Raw genomic sequence first — 12,426 nt, 5'->3', positions numbered from 1 at the left:
TTTGAACAAGTGTTGAAATCACCTTGAGAGCCATTTAATTAACCCTCACATACTTGATGTGTCTTAGGATGGCATTATGTCACCTCAAGATTGAAAGTCTTTTTTTTTCGAGGAGAAAAAAAAAAGAGTGAAAATAGTTAGGTTACATACATTTGAGTAAGCCTGTTCTCCAATTAACTCATTCACTCGCAGCCATTTACACTGAAGCAACCCCCTTCACTCCCGGCTTTTTTTACTGGATTTTGACTGAATTTGCAAGGCCCACAGAATATTCTGTTCTACTGCTATAAAAACATAGAACTTACCAAAAAAAAAGATTTTCATCAGGAAAAAAAGTATGTTTCTATCCGTTTCCGTTTTGCAGCAATTAGCATTAGAATTTGCTTGCTTGCTTGTTGCAACATGGCCCTGGTTGATCTTTTATACTCTGCTGCCACCTGCTGGCCGTTTTTGTAATTACTAACATTTCTTCACCTGTTCTCTGCAGTTCAAAGGCTGCATCAAAGCCTTCTGTATGCTCTAGCATAAAAACTAAAAAAAAAAAAACTATTAAAAAACGTATAAATATGTCTTTGGGGCACTTAAGACATTTAAAATAACATTCTTGGGAGCAAATGAGTGAAAAACAGAGCGCTGTAATTCTGTGTTGACAGTTGAAGACGTAAGTGGTCAGACACAAAGGTAAGACCGTGCAGATTTCACAAGCTTTGTCAGTGAAGCGTTTTATTTATTGCATCACACACACACCTCTAAGACATTTCGGAAGAGGATCTAACCACAGCCATTAGCTTTGGTTGACCATGAAAGCTTTTTCTCTTGTTGGGGAGCTCGACGTGAACACAAACTTTGACGAGCACGAATGGCGGCGGCAGCCTGTCTTGACTTTCAGTGACTGCATGATGAATTAGTAATAGTGTTTTTGAGCGAATTAAACTAGCCATTATGGCATGAAAAAAAAAAAGAAAGAAAAAAAGAAAGAAAAATAAATACAATACAGCGTCTGTTGAAATGTGATTTTGAAGTGTTAAAAGTCAAAAAGCACCATTTAGACAAGTTAAGGTTTCTTTCAAGAGACTAGTTCAGGTACATTCACCTTTATAATGATTTGAATTCACAAAAGTCATAATACCCAACATTTCAGTGTAATATTATGATTCTGTTAATATTTTGTAATTGTTTGTTTTTGAAGAAAATTATTTGCTGGAGTTGTCTGTTTTGTAGATGCGTACCAGTGATGAGAGAAGCAGCTGTAGCTGTCATGCTAATGTAAACCGTTATCATGAAGTGAAGGTTGGGTCAGAATTGGCTCGCATCCTTGAGACAGAAATGCACTCCAAAATTTTTAACAGGAAAAGATTATGTGCACTGTGATCCGTGATTCTTAAGATTCTTTTCACGACAGCCTGTCCCGAGAACATTTGCATATCACATTTTTTAAAGGCTCCTTTTCCACATATCTGATGGTTTTTAATGCTTGAAAAAGCCTTGGAGTTTTGAGCAGATCGGCTTGGATTGGATTCAAAGTCAAGGTTCGCTTCCAGATATTGTCGTTTTTGGAGGTAACTTTTGGTCAGTGATGGGACTTAATTAAGAAAACTAAAATTTACACTAGAAAGAGAGTAAAAAATAAATAAATAATAAAATTAAAAAAATAAAACTCACTCAAGGGTTAAGGTTCAAATTCACGACCTTCAGCTTGGGAGACTGCCACACTACCACCTGAGCTATGCCCCTCCTACTGTTTGCTTTTCTCCAAGAGACCAAAGACATTGTTTTTGGTCTCTTGGAGTTAGGAAGATTCCATGCAATCATGGAATCTGCTGCAGTTGACATGAGCGATATACTCGGAGGAAGCAGCAGCTGCGTGGCTCAGGGACTAAGACGGCTGTCTCCCAAGCTTGAGGTTGTGAGTTTGCTCCTACGTTGAGTCATTTTTATTTATTCCAATTCGTTATTTTACTCTCTTCCAAGTGTAAATATTACTCTAAAACTGAGTCTATTTGGTCCCACTCTAAATAGAGTCACATTTATTCTACAGAATTTACAGTGTAGTAAAAAAAATAAAAATTCTAATTCAGGCATTCAATCAGTATTGTGCACTTTGACCTGCATTGCAAATCCAGCCTTAAAGCAATTTGGCCCAAAATATCTTTACAATAGCCTTTTTATTTGACTATTTATGACTGAAACATCTTCTAATTATTAGATTAGCACCTTAGCTGTTCACAATGGGTACTCTTGCAAGCCTCTGGCCAATAGTTTTCACAGAATTCGGGTTCGAATTTCCCGCCCTCTGTCTGCGGATGTAAAATTATGTGCGCGTTGTGAAGCAGGGAAAACGCAGTTGAATTTTTTGGCCAGAGGTAGCAGTAGCGATTTGAAATTCTATTTTTTGCATCATGTAGGTATCTTTAAACTAAAGCATAATTAGCATCAAAATGTACTAAAAATTCTTCAGATCGGAAAAAAAATACTTCACATCGTTGCTTTATGTAGGCGTACAATATGGGGGGGTTGGAAGCAGAAAAAGAAACACAAACGCCCACATCTTAAGACAGCAGCAATATTATAGCTCACATAGGGATTATCCAAGCTTAAACATAACAGTTTGCGCTCGTGGTCAGAGAGGATGCATAATCTCCATTGTGTCAATTCGCTTGCTCTTCTATTCTGCTCGGCTACGCTTGCTCACTGACTGAGACGTTGGCAAGAGAGTATGCAGGGGCGCAATGTTTGTCAAAGACACAAAAAGAGCTCATGCATACACAATGACTAACATACAGTGAATTGCTATTAATATTTGAAACGCCTACAGTTCAGTGTCTTATCACCCTGGTCCTCCGACTCTTGGGCGTACTCACTACTAACCACAATATTTGAATGTAACATCATGTGGGATGTGGATATGCTTTCCAGGAGTGCACAAGTGGCACATGATTAGCCTGGTTTCACTCAACAATTCGGATTAGGTTATGGAGCGTCGCATAAAATGAGAGCATGCTTACATTTCACACCAGGTCAGAGACGCAACAATTATACAAATGGGATAGAGTTCTCATGAAAATGCAATTGGCAAAAATCATGTTTGCCGTAATTGTCGAGGGTCTCTAAAATGTATGCGTGTGTTTGTATGATTTCCACAGGGAAGTTGCCATGCAGGAATGAAAACAAGGATGTTGTGTCACAATTAACAAACATTAAACAAACAAACCAGATGCCAAAAGTGAAACTATGTGGTGGAAAATTAATATATAAATAAACAACTGTACCACTGCAAAGTCAAAGCAAAATCTCTGCCTCAAACCTTTGCAGAGATCAGAAAATAATGAAAGAAACACCTAATAATAACAATAATAATAATAACAATAATAATAATTTATACATGGACCGCTATGGCTACCAGACACTCAGGGTGCAGACTGGCTAATCAACTACAGTCTCAATCACTGACGCACACGTCACTTACCAGACTATGCCCCGCCTTTTTAAAGCCACAAACACTCAAAGTCACATATACTACAGTGTAGAATGTGAGGATGGTGACCCAAAATTATTGTCCAATTACACGATTAATCTGTGGGATGATCTGTAGAATGTTTGATTCAAATCTTCGATTGTGAAGTTTAGGGCAAAGGCAAGTGTTAAATGTGTGTTGGGTTGACTCAACTATATTTCATCTTTTTCTGTGAAAAATCATGCCTTCATCCACTAAAGCAACCACATCTTGATTCTGAATTTTTTGTTTTTTAAACCCTCTCTATCATGCACGCACACACGAACACATACTCAACCTCCAGAGGCCTAATTATAGCCTGCCCATTAATCACCAATGGTTGTAATTATACTAATTCCAATGTGTAATCTGATCAAGGTGAAAGAGATCAAATCACAACCTTTCTGTTGATCTGGGTTGGAAGGGGTGGGGGTTCAGTAATGGTGGCGACGGTGGTGAAAATTCATTTAGACCGTAACAATCTAATTTAATTCAGTCTGTTATTTCATTAGTAGGACAAAATGCATGTATGGGCAAGAAAAAAAGATGTCCACGAGCCCCTAAACATCTTATGAATGCTTGTTAGCTGTCCCTTAAAAACAGTGCAGTTGCATTTGCTTACAAGAATAATGGCTGTAAAAAACAAAAACAGTATTTTAAAGGAACTGCATTGTGTCTTTTCTGCCAACATTTGCAATTCAGTTGACTCTTTTCCTCACCTAGTGGATGTTGTGAGAAAAAATCAGTTACTTGAACTAAACATGCTGTGGACTGGAGTACACAAATACCAGTTTTTAATATCGTAACAATTTATTATTATTTTAAATGTGAACACAATTGTGTTGCATTGTTCTTACTATATGTGGTATAGGAGCAAAACTATTAGTCAAATAACTGTAATACTTGCAAATTCAAAGCAAAAGCTCTGCCTTGAAGCTTCCCTGTTCGTTTTTCCACAAAGACTAATTAATACGACAGACTCACGCACCTGAGCCAACTCGGCACTCTCACACGCAACTCACCAAGCAAGTAGTACCAAAACAGACCTGTGAGGAGCAGCATGGTGTCACAGAGCATCCAAAATGATGGAGAATACAAAAAAGAAGAAAGTGTAATAGTTGGAAGAAGAAATGCAATAAACTAGGCACTGAAAATTTATGATCGCTGACCCTGGTCATTTTCCGAGCACATTTGACAATCCCGGCCTTTGCTGACTGATTGCAACGGAGGAAACATGCTCAAATTTGGCCCAATCACAGTATCGGAAATTTTAAAAGCACCATTTTTCACGACCATCCAAATCTTTGTGCTCTCTGGGTGGTAAAATCTTACCACCATGTACACTGTGACTTGCACATTCCAAAATCACTCTGCCATGCAATTATTTTTATTACGATGGTGAACACAACCCTAGGTTGTTTATTCAAGAAGCATTACAAACGGTGATTAAAAGAGATCTAGTGCTTAATGCAGCTTTGCTATTGTAGCGATGCGTCCTCTAATCGCCCCTCCAGGTTCTATCTGCAGTTTGCGCAGTCTAACACAGATGTCATGGAAACAGTCAGCAGAATAACTCTGCTGGGAATGAATCTTCAGCGCCAGTGACAGCAGGTTCGAACGTGGCTTCGCCTGAATGACGACATTGTTTTTGCATCTGGCCACCACTCCCACAGCCAGGTTTCCAAAACAAACGCGGGCTTTGATACTGGATCCCATCTGCGTCCTGTCTGGCCACAGGGACGGATGGGGCTGGACGAGTGGATGGAACTGAGGAACTTGCCGTGCAGATAGCGCAGATAAGAAGGCCGCCAAGGGAACCGGCGTGTGGGTGCAGAGTGAGAAACAACATACAAATTCTGTAAATATAAACACTGCATGTTGATAATGTGAATGGAATGTGGAACTGTTATTATAGATATGTCCGTTTTTTTTTTCTTTAATTCTCTTTTTATTTGGCTTCACAGATCCGAAATCAAACAATGAGTATACCTTCCACTTAATGTTGCACGTCACAATTATCTCAATTACATAAACAGGTATTCACCACTCCAACAAAGCCAGATTAACAAGGATCCTGTTTTTTTCCATAACAATCAAAAGCAAACACTTAACACGTTGAACCATAATAAGTGGGGTGTACCATATATTCCTCAAAAAGAACCGTCCAATTTTGTTTTGACTACTCGAACTGGTGTCTGGTCCTAAAATTTCTTCTGAGTGAGTTTATGGGGTTCACGTTTACAACCCATCACATGCATGCATTTCACCAGGTTACCGGGAAATGGTGTGTTGTCTGGAATGTTCAAGCCCACCAAAGGCAATTCAAAACAATAAACACAGCGATTGCTTCCTCGAGGGCCCTCACACTGCCGGCTGCTCAGGCGTGAACTATAATCTGGTTTGGGTTACCTCTCATACAGAATGCATGACGCAGATGGCACTGCAGTGGGCAGCTGGCCAGCAACTTTGCGATGCGCATTACTGCCACAGCTAGGATTGGAGGGGAACAGTAATCAAAACAGTCAGATGGACTTCAGCATCAGTCGCCTTGGGGGTGCTGCGCTATGCTACAGCTAGCCACACAGAGACATTCTGGTTCCGACTTGACATATGCACTTTGCATCTTAACCCAACGTTGAAAGCCTCTTGATGACATTATTACGACGTCGGCATTATTTTATCCACACTCGTTGAAAGCCGTTGCCGAGCAGCACATTGTAAAAGTGGGGTTTTTTCGGTCCTCGTGTGTAAAACATATGTGGTGGGTGGCCACTTAAATAGTCCTCGAATGGCTTTCTCAAATAATTAAGTAAATGAGTCACAAGAGTGAGAAAAGACTGGTGACGTGGCGACATGCTCTTAAGTGGATAAATGGATTCCCACGGTGCATAATTATCCATGAGTGACGCGTTTGGGAGTTTGGGGAGCAACAAAGCAAAGAGTGACAAGAAAGCATGGAGGAATAAAAGGAACCCGGCCGGGCTCCCCTGATATCTGAGCCTTCCTAAAAATAACCATGATAAAGCAGAGACATGAAGCATACCCCTTGAAGTGGACAAAATAAAGGGCATATTGAATAAAAATGTCATTGATGCTTGGCTATCAGAAGACCATGCATCAGCGTTTTGTGATTTACAACATCTTCACTGATTTTTAAAACGTGACAGACAAGGAGAACAGGTCTTATATGTCGGTAGTGGAATCTTTCTAGTGTAAATTCTGTGAGTCAGAACACCTGTGGAACCCACGAGTCAGAATCTTTTAGCGGCATCCAATAGTCAGGCCTTTGTTGACTCTGACCATACGATAGGAAAAATGCTCAAATTTGCCCCAATTATTTGTGTTTATGTATGTAACCCATTCTCACCTGGATAATATCACTAACCCTTGGTGAGTGTAAGACCACTTAACTAAGGAGAATAAATTCTCTGCTAAAAGCAATACTGACTGCTTTTCGGCTAGATTCTGGTGATTAACGACATCCAGCAACGTGGTGTTCTGCCTCCACGGGGAGATAAAGATGTATAATATATCTGCAACAAAACTACAAACAAACCCTGCTGCGTGCCCCAGTTTTACAGATTTTGTTTTGCTACTCATTAGTCTTTTCTGTCCTCTCATACATGGCAACAGTCCCAAAGATATCTCAAGTCGTCGCGTAAATTATTTCAACTGCTCATTATCATCCCTGTGCTTCATTTGTAAGTCATATTGTGTAAGCGCGGAATAAAAATGAAATCAGCGACATGGCCACTCTTAACTCACCTTTCCAATGAGATGGCAGTTTGATTTTCCAATGCCTTGAAATCAATCTGTAAAAAAAAGAAAAAAGAGAAGATCATTGTACAAAGAACAGTGACTAAAATAAGGATTCATTCAATAAATTAACTCCATTTTAACGTATTGCTTAAAATAGCTCAAATCTAGCTCATTATTCACAGCCAGTTCAGTACACTGGACTGTTTGCAATGCTGAAACATGGATTTACCATAAAGCGGCTTAACAGGGGTTGACATTTTTAGAGAGTTTGCAAAAATGACCAAAGCAGAACAAAGCCTAGAACCAGCACGGGCTGTCATCAAGTCTCCTTGGATCTCCATCGCATAAGTGCTGACCAACCTGCTGCCCCTGCCACGGGTAGCTTCTTCCTACAGTATGCTAGCATCAACTGCAGCAGCGCCCAACAGCGCAGCTTTATAGTACAGACAGATGTGCAGTAAACGACGAGTCCACCGTCCAATCACATCTGAGAGACTGAGTAGTTTTGTTTTGCTCTGAAACCAAATGGTCCTTGTGACGGAAATCACATTTTAGCAAATCAATTTGAATATGTTTATTATTTTGATTACTCTATTTTTTCATAAAAGATGCCCTCATTCTGTAAAACAGTAGGACATACTAGAGCCTCGAGAAAGAAAAAAAAACTAAACTTTCTTGATGAAAAAAAAAAAACCTTCAGGCAGGGAAGTCACATTGATGTTATGATACGGCACATTCGTGTTAAAGCCTTAATTGGCCCAAAACTAAAATCGGGAGCAGTATAATTAATTGCAAATTATTTTTGCGGACCCCCAAGTTTTGGCTCGCGGAACCGCGAGGCTCCAGGGACCCCAGCTTGAGAGCCACCTGTATTCACAACATCATAAAACATATTTAATGATGCAATTTACATTTTTGACGGATGTCTAGCGGTTGGGTGACTTGTACAAAAAAAAGATGTCAGAGTCTAACACCATCAACCCGGCCATATGTGCAAGTCGGTGGAAAAAAGACATTCTGTCTTCCTCGCTACCTGTCGCCAGTGTCTTCATGTGTATTCATGATATCCACAGAGGTGCTGTACACCACTCTAGGCCAGTATATGGAGTCTCTCTTAAAGTTCACCTCCAGTTTACATATTATTTCCCATGCAACATGATAACGCATACACAGACTACTCAATTTTAAATTCTAAACAAAGTAGTCCAAGTAGTCCCAGAGTGTTTCTTTCCGGAAGTACGGGTCAAAATAGAGGATATTGCAAGGAAAAAGCACTCAACTATCAGATAAAAACTACAATTTGCGCTCAGTTTCACATCAGTGACGAGACAGAAAAAGACAAAAGGAACACGTATGACTGATCGGGAAGTTGCACTCATAACATCTTGAAGTAGTGCGCATCTCAAATCCAGTGTGATATAACACTGCCATCTACAGGGGTAGATTAGTCATGACAGTAGTTTACAAGCTTGAATTTCCCAGACAAGCTGGGCGAGACCTGTTAAAAAATAGACTTGACGAAAAAATACATCTGTGGCAGTAAATGGCTGCACTCCATCTGACGAATATAAACGTATACGGCAACGAATTAGTTAATACTTGACTTATTACATTTTGGAAGAACTTTCCCCAACACTCGGCATGTCAGCCACTGCTTTAGCCCTGAATTAAATTCCTACTTTTATTACTTTGAGGGCATTACACTGCAGTCAAACTTAATTAATCAGGCAGTTACAATTTCTACTTCACTAAATTATAAACGCGACTGTCGCGAAACATTTTCCAATAATCTGTAATTGGCTATACAGTTCACTCACAAGTGTGAAAAGGCCTACTTGGTGCATTGCTAAAGTGAAGCTGCTGCAGTTTAAAGCCTTAAAGGAATGTCCTTGACACACTACGCATCTGCCTTGTTAATATTCTTTTAATTTCAGTTTGTAGCTGGCTATGAGCTAAAAGTAGATCACCGCAACACTGAAACCCAAGCTTAGATGAGAGAGTCGTCTGCAAGGGAATTTAGCAAGTGTTTAGTGAGGAGGATGCAATATAACCGAGAAGGATACACTGGTGAATGAATACTGCAGCTTTTTTAGCAGTGGCGGATTAGTCAATTTGAGTCTAACAACTTTCAACAACCTCCGCGATTTGCTTTGGGGATTGTGCGACGTCTGCTCCTGCCTTGCCACAGAAGTGGAATCACATTATAATATTGCATTAGAGAGCACAAATTTGCAGAAATGGAGTGTGATGACCTGACCTAGCCCTGAAACGCCTCTGAGCGGTAGCAAGGAATTTGCATTATGTGATTTATCTTGACAGTCATTATTACTGAAATGGTAAGTCTGTTGCAAATGTTCCAGCAACTGCAATTATTATTACCGAACATGTCTGACCGATTCGGTTGTTTTTTGGGACAAAGGCCGCAGCTTTAGAAAATAATATTGCAGTTGCGCTCTCGAAAACCAAACTAAAACAGGTGTCAATCATGACAAACGGTGAGTGATGTTCAGTGAGGTGGCAAAGGTTGCCGATTCCTTAATGAGCTTAGACAGCTTCTGAAACTGTAGACCGAAACAGTGAAGAAAGAACAGCTTATAAGGGCCACCTTATGTTAATGGAAAGTAGTACCCAGAGCTAATTTAAGTCTTCAATATTAGGCAATTAATGTTGTCAGAGAGTCAGAAAAGTTCACTTGGACATCTGACATTCAACTAGAGGGGATACTCGAGGTTGGAACTTTTTTTAAAATATTATTATTAAACAAAAGCCCGTTAGGATGGCAGTGAACTAGTATCTTCCTATAAAAAGAGTCTCAAGGACATTGAATTAAACAATAACAGATTAGCTGTAAACTCATTGCTGTGTTTAATAGTGAAAGCAAGAGGCACAGCACAATCGGTGGCAGCTGTGTAGCCTTGAGGAAAAACACTTGTTATTTGAGGCTAACTGGGACGGAGAGAGCGCCAATTGTTAGGGAGCAGAGATTGGGAGTTTGGAGCGATGGGAAAAGGCCATGTGTTCTGACAAGTCGAGATTTGCCCAGTTCCAGATTGATGGGTGCATCAGGATAAGAAGAAAAGTAGTGGCGCACCACATCCTACCTGTACCAGCACGAGATAGCTAATTAATGATCAGGGCTTGTTTCAGTGTAAAGCTGAATGATATCATGATATAAATCGTCATGTGATACAGTGTCAAAACATCTAATGTGCAATATAACCCTCTATCAATTGTTACTGTATTTTGAGGTGTGGGGGAGCCATCCCATTTCTATGACATCATCCTTGTGCCTTACTCTCCCGGCATGACTAATCAACAACCCATGCCTCATCTAATCGTTACTTTGCTGTAACGTTCGATTGAGAGTAAATTGATTACTCATTCCTGGAGTGAGATGCGGTAATGGCACGCTAAAGAGGATTCACATTCTGACGTTATGAAAACCGTGAGCAAAAATATGACGTTTCGCGGTATTTATAACAAAACTTTCATCCACTGAGCGTGTTCAATAAGCACATTAGTAAACATAAAAGGAAATAAACAATTGAATGTTTCTATCCAACGAAGTACCACAGTGAAAGCACTTATTTCACAGAAAATATGTGGCTACTTCTCTGCTCTGTGAAGTAACGCCAGGGCTACGACGTGCTCTTTAGCTCGTTATTTGTCTCCGCAGTTGATCATATTCATAAGATGACCAGGGTTCACTCTGGTTCAGGTCCATCAAAGACCAGACAAAGAAAGGTCTAAGATCTACTTGCCAGCACGCAACGCCACAGCAAAAATGTGTTTCATACATCAAATGCAGAAACGTTGATTTATTAAATACTGGTGTGTCTCCCCTCTGTCTGATTTACATAACTCAATGAAGGTTCTTCGTGTAAATGGTTGTGCGCCTTGATATCTTTGAATTGAAATTCCAATCAACAATGACCGTGACAATAGCAGCAATCGCAACAGAGGCCCCCTTGGTTACGACAGGATTTACATTGAAATAAAAAGTTAAACCAACACAGGCCTGTGCACAAAAGTATTCCAAGACCTCCACAGTCAGGATGTGTCACTGACAGATTACTGCAAGATGAGTGTCCAAGATAAGCAACATTTAGTAAGACGAATAACATGCAGATGCGTTGGATAAGCATCCAGGTTTTTCCGAGGTATTTCAAATAGATCAATATTGTCTGCGGTGTTTATGGTATCTCATTGCACGCTGGCTACAGCAGATATCGAACACCCGCCCCTGTCTCCTGTGACCTTCTTGAAACAATAAATGATATTGAGATATCAGGTGTGTTGTCCAGGGAGAGCAAAAAGCAGCCGATTAATGACAGTGTTAGCAGACAAACAAGGGTCGTTTCATTCATTCATCTTCTTCGATTTGTCAAACGTACCGCAGCATTTTAACCCGTACAGCTAATTGTGCACTTCATCAGCAATCGCCGATAATGTCTCAAGACAAGAATGTTGAATGAACAACTATGAAGCAGAAGCAGGTGCGGCCAATAGGTCAAATGATGCTCTTGTGATAGATTCCAGCATAAGACGGAGAAATTAGGCAGATGGCACCACAGCTGATGGCTATGGGAGTTGTTTGCTTCCAAAAAGCGTTTGCTTCTGGGGAAAAAAAAGAAAAAGGAAAAGAAGTCAGGGATTAGAATGAGAGTCACATAGTGGGGAAGCAGCAGAAGGGGAAGGAAATGACTCACTCTCACTCCCAAGGTATCTTTAAGGAATTAGCACCCTTGCCAACATGAACGCAGCTAGGCACCTAACGATAGTTGAAGCTTGTAAATTTGACTTGGAAATATAACAGCCTTCAATCTTTTGAATAGAATTAACAAGACAGTTGATCAAAACCACGCTCAAGTCAAATTGTGAAATGAAGGCAACACAATCAAAACTTGCTCTGCCACGGCAGAGTGAAATTGAAATCCGGCTTCAAAAAAAACAAAATTCCAGACCAAGTAAATGGGTTATGCCTCTGTTGACAGCTTTGCGCAGCACCTCGTAGCAAAAAGAAGCATGTCAGCCAATCCTCCGGTGAGAGCCGCACAGGATTCAGTTTCAGTTGGGCTGTAAGCACGAAAGAAAATGCAGCAGCAATGAAGTTGAAATGAAATAACTACAACATAAAGACGGGGTCATTTACTGGTGAAAATCGACGCACAGCA

The 12,426-nt window shown here is 40.2% G+C and overlaps 1 protein-coding gene across 1 annotated transcript in view; it reads right to left on the bottom strand.

Annotated features, from left to right (window-relative positions):
* adarb1b (adenosine deaminase RNA specific B1b) overlaps positions 1–12,426 on the bottom strand; it is a 100,043-nt gene that overhangs the window by 62,079 nt on the left and 25,538 nt on the right. The window contains exon 2 of the mRNA XM_086090986.1: positions 7,259–7,305. The gene's annotated coding sequence lies outside the window, so the exon portion shown is untranslated. The remainder of the gene's footprint in view (positions 1–7,258; positions 7,306–12,426) is intronic.

Source organism: Leptonotus elevatus, chromosome 12, assembly GCF_054856555.1.
Source record: "Leptonotus elevatus isolate MCC_2025b chromosome 12, RoL_Lele_1.0, whole genome shotgun sequence".
In the NCBI taxonomy this organism is placed as follows: domain Eukaryota; kingdom Metazoa; phylum Chordata; class Actinopteri; order Syngnathiformes; family Syngnathidae; genus Leptonotus; species Leptonotus elevatus.
Note: the sequence above shows the minus strand (reverse complement) of the source record. Positions and strands in the feature narration are given on the sequence as shown.